Source organism: Lissotriton vulgaris, chromosome 3_1, assembly GCF_964263255.1.
Source record: "Lissotriton vulgaris chromosome 3_1, aLisVul1.2, whole genome shotgun sequence".
In the NCBI taxonomy this organism is placed as follows: Eukaryota; Metazoa; Chordata; class Amphibia; order Caudata; family Salamandridae; genus Lissotriton; species Lissotriton vulgaris.
Window position 1 is genome coordinate 377016271 of NC_141689.1, and position 12260 is coordinate 377028530.

Consider the following 12260-nt stretch of genomic DNA (forward strand, 5'->3'; position numbering starts at 1 on the left):
TTATTTTGCATACAAGGACCAGATCTACCTACAAACCTCTGGTACATCCATGGGGGCCACAATGGCCCCCAGTCTGGCATGCATTTATGTGGGTAGATTTGAAGAGCACATCGTCTATTCTGATACCAACCCCTTCCAGCGGCACATTTGCCTCTGGAAGCGATATATAGACGATGTGCTCTGCATTTGGTCCGGCACGGAAGATTCCTTAGGAGAATTCCTGAGTTGGCTCAATCTGCAAGATGAGAGCTTGAAATTCACATGGACCTACAGCCGCACCAATGCGGTCTATTTGGACCTTGACATTGAGACAGGACAGGAGGGTGGCCTGAACACTAAGGTACACCAAAAGCCTACTGATAGGAATTCACTCCTCTTGTACAATTCGTACCACCCCCGAGCCCTGCGTGATAACCTCCCGGTGGGCCAGTTCTTGAGGTACAGAAGGAACTGCTCCTGCACGAGCAGTTTTCTGGAGCAATCACAGGATCTGTCTAAGAAACTCTTGCAGCGCAGCTATCCCAGTAAAGTTGTGAAGAAAGCCAGAAAACGTGCACTGAATACACCCAGGTGTGCCCTCCTGGAACACACTAGGCAAGAAAAAAGAGACTGCCTCCCGGTGGTGATGACATTTGACCCCATGGCGTCAAAAATCAGGCAATCTATCAGGAAACACTGGGATTTACTCTCCACTAAAGATTTCCATATGCCTCCACCCAGGTTTGCCTTTAAGAGAGCGACTAACCTTAAAGACAAATTAGTCCATACTCGCACCCCAGTACCAAATAAAAGAGACCTGTCCACTTTGCCCAAGGGACATCATCCCTGTGGGACATGTTCAGTTTGCCCCCTTACCAAAAAAAGTAACAGTGTGACCTTAAGTACAGGGAGAGTATGGTTTTTCAACCACTTTAGCAACTGTAATACCACTCATGTGGTATATAGATTGCTATGCTGTTGTGGCCTCCAATACTTTGGTTTGACCACAAGGAAAATCAAGGTACGCATTCAAGAACACCTCAGTACTATTAAGGCGGGCAAACTGACCACAAGGTTGGTACAACACTGTCACAAAGAAAAGCATGACTTTACATGGACTGTGTTGGAAGTAATAAAAGGGAGTCCACAGAACATAGAAACAGTGCTGCTCAGTAAAGAAGCCAGATGGATACACAGTGAACGCAGTGACATCGTAGGCCTTAATGAAATCCTGGAGTGGAACCGAGTGAAATAACCTCTTCTGGATGGGTTACCTGTGATGGAGTCCCATTTGTTTGCCAGGTGCTCCTTGCTGAGTTTTTTTGCCACACGTGAGGACGTTGATGTTGCCCTAGAAATATGTCGAGTGTGCTCTGTCATGAATGTACTTTAATGGTATCTGAGCAGATCTGACTATGAGGTCGGAGACTGAGAGAGAATGGAACACGATGTAGACATTGCCACGCTTGGCATCCACACCTGCCTTCCGAATAGTTGTATCCACAGGTTAGGATACACATATGATGCATTATGATGCTTGCATTGACTCTATGGCTTTGCCCCACATCATCTATGGCAAACATAAAAGTTGAAAAATAATAAACGATGTATAATATTTAAAAATACTTTTTGCGCACATGTATAAATAGTGTGCACTGGGACAGTGTCCATGGGGTCGCCAGCCTTCTGATGGATTCCCTAATATCAGGACATTTGAACTTAAACATCAATCTCGTGCCGTTCTAAGATGGCGCCCGCGTTTCCTACCGGAGCGCTGGCATTTGCGCATGCGCGGGTGATTGGGTGACCGGACCCTGCCGGGTTGCTTAAAAATCAAACGCCGGCGTGTGAGCGGCGTTCCTGGGATGAGATACGGTCCCGGTTTCCAAGCCGTACGGTGAGGAGTGGGGGCGAGCAGACAGCTGCATCTAGCTTAAATTAACAACGAGCGGCCGCTCCTGCTACAACGCGCTGAGACTAAGCGGGGCGCCACATGATGATTATTGAAATATTCACGCTTGAAATATTCACGCTTAGAATAGAGTGGGTGTTGGACGCCCCGGCCACTGATACTGGGAATCCTGTCATCACGGGTATTTTGGAGCGCGCCCCTACGTGTCCACATACAGGGGGTGACAGGTCATCTATGTGTTAGATAAGGCTAGGTATGCCTGATAATGTTTTGAGCTTGAAAAATGTCAGTGCTTAGCCTCCTTCTCTTGTACCCTTTATAGATTGCTACTTCAATCGTTTTTAATCGAGTCAAAGCGTGATTCGGTCAGCCGGTATGAGTTACACATGCTGACTAGGGGTAATTATCATGAGAATTTTATAAATAAATATATGCCTACACACCATTACACTGATGTGGAAACCTATGAACTTATTTCGACTATATGGCACATCTCTGGTTTTTATTTGTGTCTCAATTCAACAGTGTCCAAAACGGATGTTCAACAGATTGGTGCATTGACCGAGTGTTCTATACCCTGATGAATCTGCCGAAATTTATGGGGCAGTGAAACATGTCGGTATCAGGTACTGGTAGGCAATATTAAGCTACCAACCTCATTTTTAATTCTTCAGCTCACACTGATACGAAGAATAAAGTAATTGAGTGGGTGTGGCTGTTGATTTTATGTCACTCTGTCTGTTATGAGTTAACGCTGTCGGACTCTTTATGTTGCACCTTTACACGCATTTCAGTTTGTGTGTTGTAATTGTTTCTGTTTTTTCGTTCGGATTGGAAGGCAACCGATGATGAGAAAGGGGCATTGAGTTGGTAACATCTGCCAACATCCCCGAGGGTGTTCGCCCGTGAGGTGCCTTCCTCTCCACCACACATTTTTTCGTCTTAAGGAGTGTACACATGTGGTGAAGTGTGGTTTGATGTACTGTTAGTCTATATGGCAGACATCTATGGGACGTCACGCTGGACACTTTCTGAATTGAGACCGCAGTATTTAATTTTCTTTGGAACCATAGAATGAGTGGGGACAACTAGACATTAGAGGAGCAATACCACACTGCGATAGATAGCAGGGGTTTAGCTTGTTTTGTAAAAGATGAATGCAACTCGAGCGATGTGTACTCATGTCTGTGCTAAGTTATTAGCGCCCCAGGTATAGGGATCTTGTTGTTGATTTACTGATTAGAGTGGAGGGCGATCCCCTATACCGTTCCATATCCCTCTTGACTCCTTTTGTTATTGCCTTATTTATGATTGCCTTGTGCAGCTGGTGCATCACTTTAAACATGGGAAATCAGTGACGCTCTTGTGGCGCAAGGACTTCATAAATAAGGCCCTGAGTTTGTTGGCTGTTGATTTGTTTTTGCTTTTTGATAATACTTATTATGAACATTTGCAAGATAGTGGATTTGAATTTTGGGAAACAGTGAGGTTTCAAAAGTGATATTGAGTGGTTGTACATAGGTTCTGCGCAGTGTTTCTAAAATGTTATTCAAAAAACGATTTTGGGTGCAAATCAATGGTATTTTCATTTGGCCCTTATTTATGATTGCCTTGTGCAGCCGGTGCATCACTTTAAACATGGGAAATAAGTGACGCTCTTGTGGCGCAAGGCCTTCATAAATAAGGCCCTGAGTTTGTTGGCTGTTGATTTGTTTTTTGCTTTTTGATAATACTTATTATGAACATTTGCAAGATAGTGGATTTGTATTTTGGGAAACAGTGAGGTTTCAAAAGTGATATTGAGTGGTTGTACATAGGTCCTGTGTTGTGTTTCTAAAATGTTATTCAAAAAACGATTTTGGGGGCAAATCAATGGTATTTACATTTGGGCCTTATTTATGATTGCCTTGTGGCGCTGGTGCATCACTTTTAACATGGGGAAAAAATGACGCACTGGTGGCGCAATTCACAGAAAAAACCAAAGGTTTCACACCAGTTATAGTTAGGAATTAGCAGTTAAAAAACCTATGACATTCACTGAAAAAACATAGGTTTCACACCAGTTATAGTTAGGAATTAGCATTTAAAAAACCTATGAAATTCACTGAAAAAACCATAGGTTTCATGCCAGTTATAGTTAGGAATTAGCATTTAAAAAACCTATTAAATTCACTGAAAAAAACATAGGTTTCACACCAGTTATAGTTAGCTGGAAATTTTACTGACTTAAAACCAATGAAATTCCCACGTTATAGTTAGTTGGACTCACTATAACTTGCGCGTGTAATGCACTGCTGATGACATCACATATTACATCACTCATGACATGGTCAGTGACATCACTCATGACATCACTGATGACACCATCCTTGTGACAGAGTGACTGACATCCTTTCACTGTAAAGTAACCCTTGAAACACATATTCAAAAATAGAAACTAACATTTACAAAAAAGTGGAGATACCTATACCAGTTACAACAACGAATTTAGTAATTCCACCATTTATATACACATCCACTCATTCACTAACAGTTCTATATAGTCATTCATACATGTACTCACTTATCATATGTAGTGAGACACCTTTACATCCGTTAACACACCGACAGTCTTCCAAAAGTTGCTCACACACATACTCACACATGCAAATAAACTATTGAACATCCAGTTTTTTGCATATACAGCTATACACACACTACCACCTTACTTCTAAGGAAACTTACACATACTTACTCTCTTAAACAATCACTTATAGAAACACATACTTATTAAAAAAAGAACTCTTTCAATCTCTCACTCTCACATATACTCACTTATATACATCAATACTCACATATACTAGATTAAAATATATGTAGTTACTGATAAAGACACCAGTGAGACAGTCATTCACTTACTAACACATACATATACACACTCATTTACCCATACAGTCTGGCACATATGCTGTCCTCAAAACACATACAAACAGTGAGTCAGTCATTGATGCATCTATGTGCTAAGTAACACCCCCACCAAGTCGAACAGACAATTATAAAGATACTAAAAAAATATCTAATAACCCATATAAACACACATGTAGCTACTCACCAACCCATGCAGCCACTTATACACAAAGTGAAACACTGATACAAACATTCAAATATTTAAACAATACTCGCCAATATATGTATTCACTATGATACACTTAATAAGCCAGTTAACCAATCAGTTTTTTTTTAAAAAACATCCATTAAGACACTTATTGAAACATTTATTCTTCCATCAACCTTTACATATACATATATAAAACATGTTTATTTTTCAGAAAGACACACATTCACTGGATGGTGTCATCAGTGATGTCATGAGTGATGTCACTGACCATGTCATGAGTGATGTAATATGTGATGTCAGTTTCAGTTTCATAAACTTTTATTTGATTATCAATTGTATAATCATAAAAAGTACATACAGAAGAAAAAACTTTTCAGCGCATAAATGAGTTTAAAAATAAGTCGAAATACAAAGAGACATTCTAAGAATAAAATTTGCAGTTTTGTATGCTTCGAGTTAGTTTAGAACATTTTGACGTATTGTTATGACTGCTTTAAGAAAAGTCACTATAAGTTTAGCTTCATGGGGCGTGTTCAGAGACTGCAAAAAGAGACGTTTGTAATATTTACAAAATAAAACAACGTGGATCGTTGACTGTTGGGAAATTCCATCACATGGACAGTTCATCAGATTGCGGGACCAATTTTGAGTTTCCGGAAATGAAACTAAACGGAAAAAAATGTTAAAACGAAGTCTTGTTAATAAAAATTTCTCGTAGTTTGTTAAGAAGTACGTCAAATATGCTTGTATGCCTTTGCAAGATTGTTGTGCACAGATTTTTTCGTTAGATGGTTTTAAGATCTCAGTTTGATTCCGTAACTCCCTCAGGTGACCCAGACACATTGATTTTAATTGTTTCCTGGAAATATCTTCTATCGAAGCAGGATCTTCGAAGTAAGACTTGTGGTCCAGGTCTTTGAAGAAGTTCCATATGTAGGTCAACCAAGGAATTTTTCGCCAGTTTGTCAAGGCTAAGCAGTCTGTAATAAGGGAGCGAGTTAGATGGCATTCAGGGTTGGTCCATATTCGATGCCACAGTAAAATTGGTTGGCAGCGAATAGTGTCAACAATAAGTTCCATACCAAGCTCACGATGCGAGGCTAGTATCGGGGAACTTTGAGGGAGGGCTAAGATATATTTAATAAAGCCATTCTCCGTTACTTGAAGTTGATCTATGCGTCCATGACCCCAAACGCCAGCTCCATAGGTAGCCACACTATGGCACTTTGCGTAATATATGGTCAGAAGTTCGGGTGGCGCTGGTTTCCCCAGTTTCCTCGAGAAAGAAATCAATGCCGATGTTGCCTGCCGAAAGTGAAGGTTTCTGGCGTCGATTGCCTGGCGCCAGTTCACCGCATCATCCACTAGGATTCCCAGGTAGGGGTAGACTGAGGTTTTTTCCAGCTTCATTTTATCCACCATTATCGGTTTAGGGTTTTTAACCCTAGGACCAATGTGCATTATGAAAGTTTTCTTTATGTTTATTTTGAGACCGAGTGAGTCCATAAATGTGGCATATTTGTTAGTTTGTATCTGGAGTTCGTTCAGGGTCCGTGCTAAGATAACTGAATCATCAGCGTATAGTAATGTGGGTATCGGCCGGTGGTTTATCTGGGGTAAGTCCTGGCTCCCTTCCAACATAGCCTGCTCAAGCCCGTTTGAGTAAAGGTTGAACAGGAAGGGAGCCAGTACACATCCCTGTCTTACTCCCTTCGTTATTTGAAATGAGCGGGACAGCTCACCACTGGTACCAAATCTTACTCGCCCTGCAGCATTAGAATAGAGTTCACGTAGGAAGGCTATTAATGGGGGGTCCACTCCAAGGTCACTAAGTATTTGCCAGAGTTTTGCATGTTGGACGCAGTCAAATGCCGCACTTAGGTCGACATAGACAAGGAAGATGTTACCTCCTTTGGCGCCAACATATTTCCCTGCCAAAAGGACAAGGTTAAGGGCCTGTTCCACAGTCCCAAGCCCCTTCTGGAAGCCGTATTGTAGGTCGGTTATGATGTTGTTCTCCCGGGCCCAAGATTGTAAACGGTCCAGGAGCACTCGACCCGCGATCTTACCCATGGAGTCCAGAAGGGAGATTGGTCTGTAGCAAGCTGGGTCGTTGCGGTCCCTTTTTTAAAGATGGGTAAAAGGATTGATGTAGACCATGATTGGAAAAGCCCGACCGAGGTTACAGCTGACATAACCCGAGTGATTAGCTGTGACCAAAAGTCTACATTGTGGAGAAAGATGTCCATTGGAACTCCATCGGGGCCAGGAGACTTGCCAGATTTAGATGCCCTGATTGCTTTGATAACTTCGCTGAGGTGGAAATGAACATTTATCGGGTAGATGTTGTTTCCCGATAAATGGACCTCATTTGTTACTGAACCGTTAACTACTGCAAAGTCCAGAGGTGGGCCAAAGATTTTTGAGAAATGGGTGACCCAATCTTCTTCGGTTACTGCCACATCTAGGTGTTGGGTTTCTGTGCTGTTAGCCAAGAATGGAGATCTTATGACTTGCCAGAATAAGGTACTGTCCTTTCTTTGGGTGCTATCGTGCAGTTGCGACCATAGTTCTTGTTTGATTTGTTTTTTACGTTCCAGTCTGGCAGAATTATATGCTTTTCTTAGGTTAGAAATTTCCAGGGGGTCTCTCGTGGGTCTGTGTAAGGCTTCTTTAAGTGTTGAAAGTGCCTTCCGACAAGCGGTGTCAAACCATCTCGTGGTAGGGGGCTTGTTGTTCTTTTTTAGCTTGACAAATAGTTCATTCCTTATTGTTTCTTGGATGCTTTGGAAACTACTAACAATTATTTGAGGTGACGTCTCCAAGGACATGCATTCAGATATCCAGTGTTTGGATTTTTCAAGGACCCTCTGCGTCGTCTCTTCCGGGTCGATCTTAGCCCATTTAACCGTGTAGCCATTCAGTTTACTCATGGTAAGTGATTGCTGATTTAAAAGGCTCGGCTTTGCAGAGTAGCCATTTACCAGTTTGATGATGATTCTTACGCTGAGTGGGTAGTGGTCACTCGTTGCGTTAGACCCAGTTTCAAAGTTTGCTAATTGCCCTTTAAGTGAATGGGAGGCTATTATGTAGTCTATGGTTGTTGAGTAGCCTCTTCCATGGAAGGTTGGTAGAAAATCCTGCTGCGGGTCTACTAATTCGTTCACAAAATCCAAATCTAAGGAAAATATAATGTCATTCAGTTTACTTCCACATGTCGAGTGCACAAAGTGGGGTATGGGGCTGCCATGTTCGTTTTGCAGCCCACAAATTTCTCTTTTATGATTTGGGCACAGAGGGAGATTGAAATCGCCACCCCAGATTAGGTGTGTTGTAGTTTTGTGGTTATCATTTTGCAATGTTGTTAGGAATGTGGCAATCTCTGCTAAATTTGACCAACAATCCGAGGTGCCAGAGTTGTTATAATAGTTGGTGAAAATATAGGTGTTACCATTAGTGGTGATTATCTGCATAATTTGGTATGTTGAGGACTCTTTTAACAGTTTCGATATAAAGGGAAGAGTATTGGCGACATAGATCATAAGCCCACCCTTTGGTCTGCCCATATTTCCCTGCACTGCTGGAGTGAAGAAAGTTTTATATCCCATTAGATGTATTGGGGTAGTGCACCATGTTTCTTGTAGGCAGAGTATCTGGTGTTCCCTGGCTGTGTCAAGCCATAACTCTGATGTTATTTTTGAAGACAGACCTGCGACGTTCCAATATGTGATGGAAAGACTCAGATTGGTAGGTTGAGGGGATACATGAGGGAGAGGTATTTCCATCGGGGTAGTCGCTATCGGGGTGTCTGTTGAGTACTCTATCTGGGTCTGAGAGGGATTGATGGGATCTCTTAAAGTTTTTGGTTGATGAGGGTATGAGTCGGGCCCAATCCCAGAGGGGTCAGTGGATATAATATGCATAGCATTAGTAGGATTGCAGGAGACATCAGTGGTAGTCTCCGACGTTTGGTTTGCGTGGATATGGGGAACAGACTTAGGTGACACTCGCTGCTGGCTTAGATTTACTGGTGGGTATGTAATGTTAATGTTTTTACTCTTTGATTCAGACCAGAACGGTCAATCGACCATCTCTAGGCAGTCGAATCGATTTTGTGTTGGAAAGCCCTGCCAACCTTCGTATGATTGGTAGGGTCTGTCCTGCCAGTACTGCCTTGGCCAATCTCTAGATATGTTTCTGTTTCCATGGTCATAGGTATACCCCACCTGCTTCCACTGATCACTTTGGGGCTGGTGCCAGTTCCAGGTTGGGGTATAGTGGTGTTGTTTCGTTGGAGGATAAAAGAAAGAAAGATGACGAGCATCAATTCCACCTTTTTTCTCCAGCGAGGGCCAAGCGCAAATATAATCCACAGTGGAAGGGTCTCTACATGTTACGATGATGCAGTCACCGCGGGTCGACTTTGGTGCTTTACCTACCCATACTACCCTGCGGACTGTGGAGATCCCTCCAGAATGATGGGGTTCTAATGGCCTGTTGATGCTTAGCCATTGCATGACCTTGTTTTTAAGTGACCACTCGCTCTGAGGTTTTCGCCAGAAACGCTTGCCTGCCGCTACAGGAGTAGCTTGTCATTTCTCCAGTGCTCCAGACCTTGTGCCCTTGGTGAAGAGGAGGAAAACCACCTGCGAGGCGCAGAGGAGGCGAGAGGCGCGGCCCCGGGACTGCGAGGTACAGCGTTCAATTCCATCAGCTGTTGCCTCTTCCCGCGTGAGCCACGCCCCCTCCCAGTGCCCGCCCCCACCAAGCTGCTCATAACCTCTCGCGGCCCCCGCTTCGCGGGAGCCGCTCGCTCTGAGGTTTTCGCCAGAAACGCTTGCCTGCCGCTACAGGAGTAGCTCGTCATTTCTCCAGTGCTCCAGTCCTTGTGCCCTTGGTGAAGAGGAGGAAAACCACCTGCGAGGTCGCAGAGGAGGCGAGAGGCGCGGCCCCGGGACTGCGAGGTACAGCGTTCAATTCCATCAGCTGTTGCCTCTTCCCGCGTGAGCCGCGCCCCATCCCAGTGCCTTCCCCCACCAAGCTGCTCATAACCTCTTGCGGCCCCCGCTTCGCGGGAGCCGCTCGCTCTGAGGTTTTCGCCAGAAACGCTTGCCTGCCGCTACAAGAGTAGCTTGTCATTTCTCCAGTGCTCCGGCCCTTGTGCCCTTGGTGAAGAGGAGGAAAACCACCTGCGAGGCCGCAGAGGAGGCGAGAGGCGCGGCCCCTGGACTGCGAGGTTCAGCGTTCAATTCCATCAGCTGTTGCCTCTTCCCGCGTGAGCCGCGCCCCCTCCCAGTGCCACGCCCCCTCTCACCTTACAGAGACTTAAACAAGGGCATTAACGCGCATCGCGGGACACGCGCGGGTCGCAGCTTGGGGCTAAGCCCGGGCCAAGGGCGGGCCCGCTGTTGCCCGTTAGTGACCGGCAGAGACCGGACCGGGCCACCCCCTTTGGCTCTGGTTTCAACAGTTATTAAATTCATTCATCTCAGAGCCTATTTTCCTGCTGTATACTCGTACCATGCCTACTAAAACCAGAAGTAACGCCAAGACCAAATCTAAGAATGCCCAAGAGGTAGCTCAAATAACCGGACCGATCGATCTATTTATCTCACGGACACATGAGGTAATCAACCAGAGTATCTCTCTTCTTGAAAAAAGAGTGTCACTGGACCTTATGAATGCAAAGCGATCGTCTTTGGGAACTCTAGCAACCGCAACTTCTCCCATTCACCAAACCTTCCCAAACTCTTCTCTTCCCGTGACTGTGACTGCTCCTGACATCAATACAGTCCCGTCCACAGTTGATTTATCTGTAACTCAACTTGAGTCTGACTTATCATTAACATCAGATAACTTAGAGGCATCTCCCGATTTAGTAGCCTGTCAAACATTCGAAGGATCCCACACCAACATAGATACTTACCTTCGAGGGGAAAGAGAAGGAGCCATCCCAAAACTAGGTAGTACAAACCTCACTGACATTGCAGTAGCTACGGCTTCTTTCCCGGGTCATGAGACGGAGCCGGGGAGGGAACCACTAAATCATACAACACAATCTGTGCAACTAATTACAATAATCCCTCCAGAAACCAACCTCTTGCTTCCTATCACCCCCAACGAGGTTACAGATAATCCCTGCAGAACATGTAAAACCACCTCACAAATACTAACTGCAACTAAAGACCTCTTGGTTCAGCATTTGAAACCTATACAATTAAGTATCAGGAATCTTGAAGCCCAATTGGCAATTCTTTCCGCCACACTCCTCGATACGAACGCACATCCTGTAAAAAAAGGGCCGCGAAATGTGATCCAGCCCTCGAAAACATCTCTCCAACCACAACCACCCAAAGTAACAAAACAATCAACTCCGACTATCCCACCCCTACAAAATCCAAAACAAAATGTTTCAAAGCAAAATCTGCAAAATGCAACGCCTCGAGCACAACAGGGTAAAACAACTGTGGTGTCGAATCAGCATACACCTAACATAGGCCCGGTAATCCCAGGTACCACAGGGGCCGCAACAGGAAATCCAAATGCAACTCACTCCATTAAAAAGTCAACACCTTTACCATCTAAACCAACGGTCCCTTCCCAGCTGTCACCCAAAAAGACCCCAAAAAAAAATACCAGGAGCCAGGCGTCCAGTCCATCTGCCCCCAGAGGCCATGCCATACACAATCGTACTCACTGGTATACCCGAACTAACAGAAGATACACCAGAAACTGCCTGGTCACTTAAAAACAAGGTCATGCAATGGCTAAGCATCAACAGGCCATTAGAACCCCATCATTCTGGAGGGATCTCCACAGTCCGCAGGGTAGTATGGGTAGGTAAAGCACCAAAGTCGACCCGCGGTGACTGCATCATCGTAACATGTAGAGACCCTTCCACTGTGGATTATATTTGCGCTTGGCCCTCGCTGGAGAAAAAAGGTGGAATTGATGCTCGTCATCTTTCTTTCTTTTATCCTCCAACGAAACAACACCACTATACCCCAACCTGGAACTGGCACCAGCCCCAAAGTGATCAGTGGAAGCAGGTGGGGTATACCTATGACCATGGAAACAGAAACATATCTAGAGATTGGCCAAGGCAGTACTGGCAGGACAGACCCTACCAATCATACGAAGGTTGGCAGGGCTTTCCAACACAAAATCGCTTCGACTGCCAAGAGATGGTCGATTGACCGTTCTGGTCTGAATCAAAGAGTAAAAACATTAACATTACATACCCACCAGTAAATCTAAGCCAGCAGCGAGTGT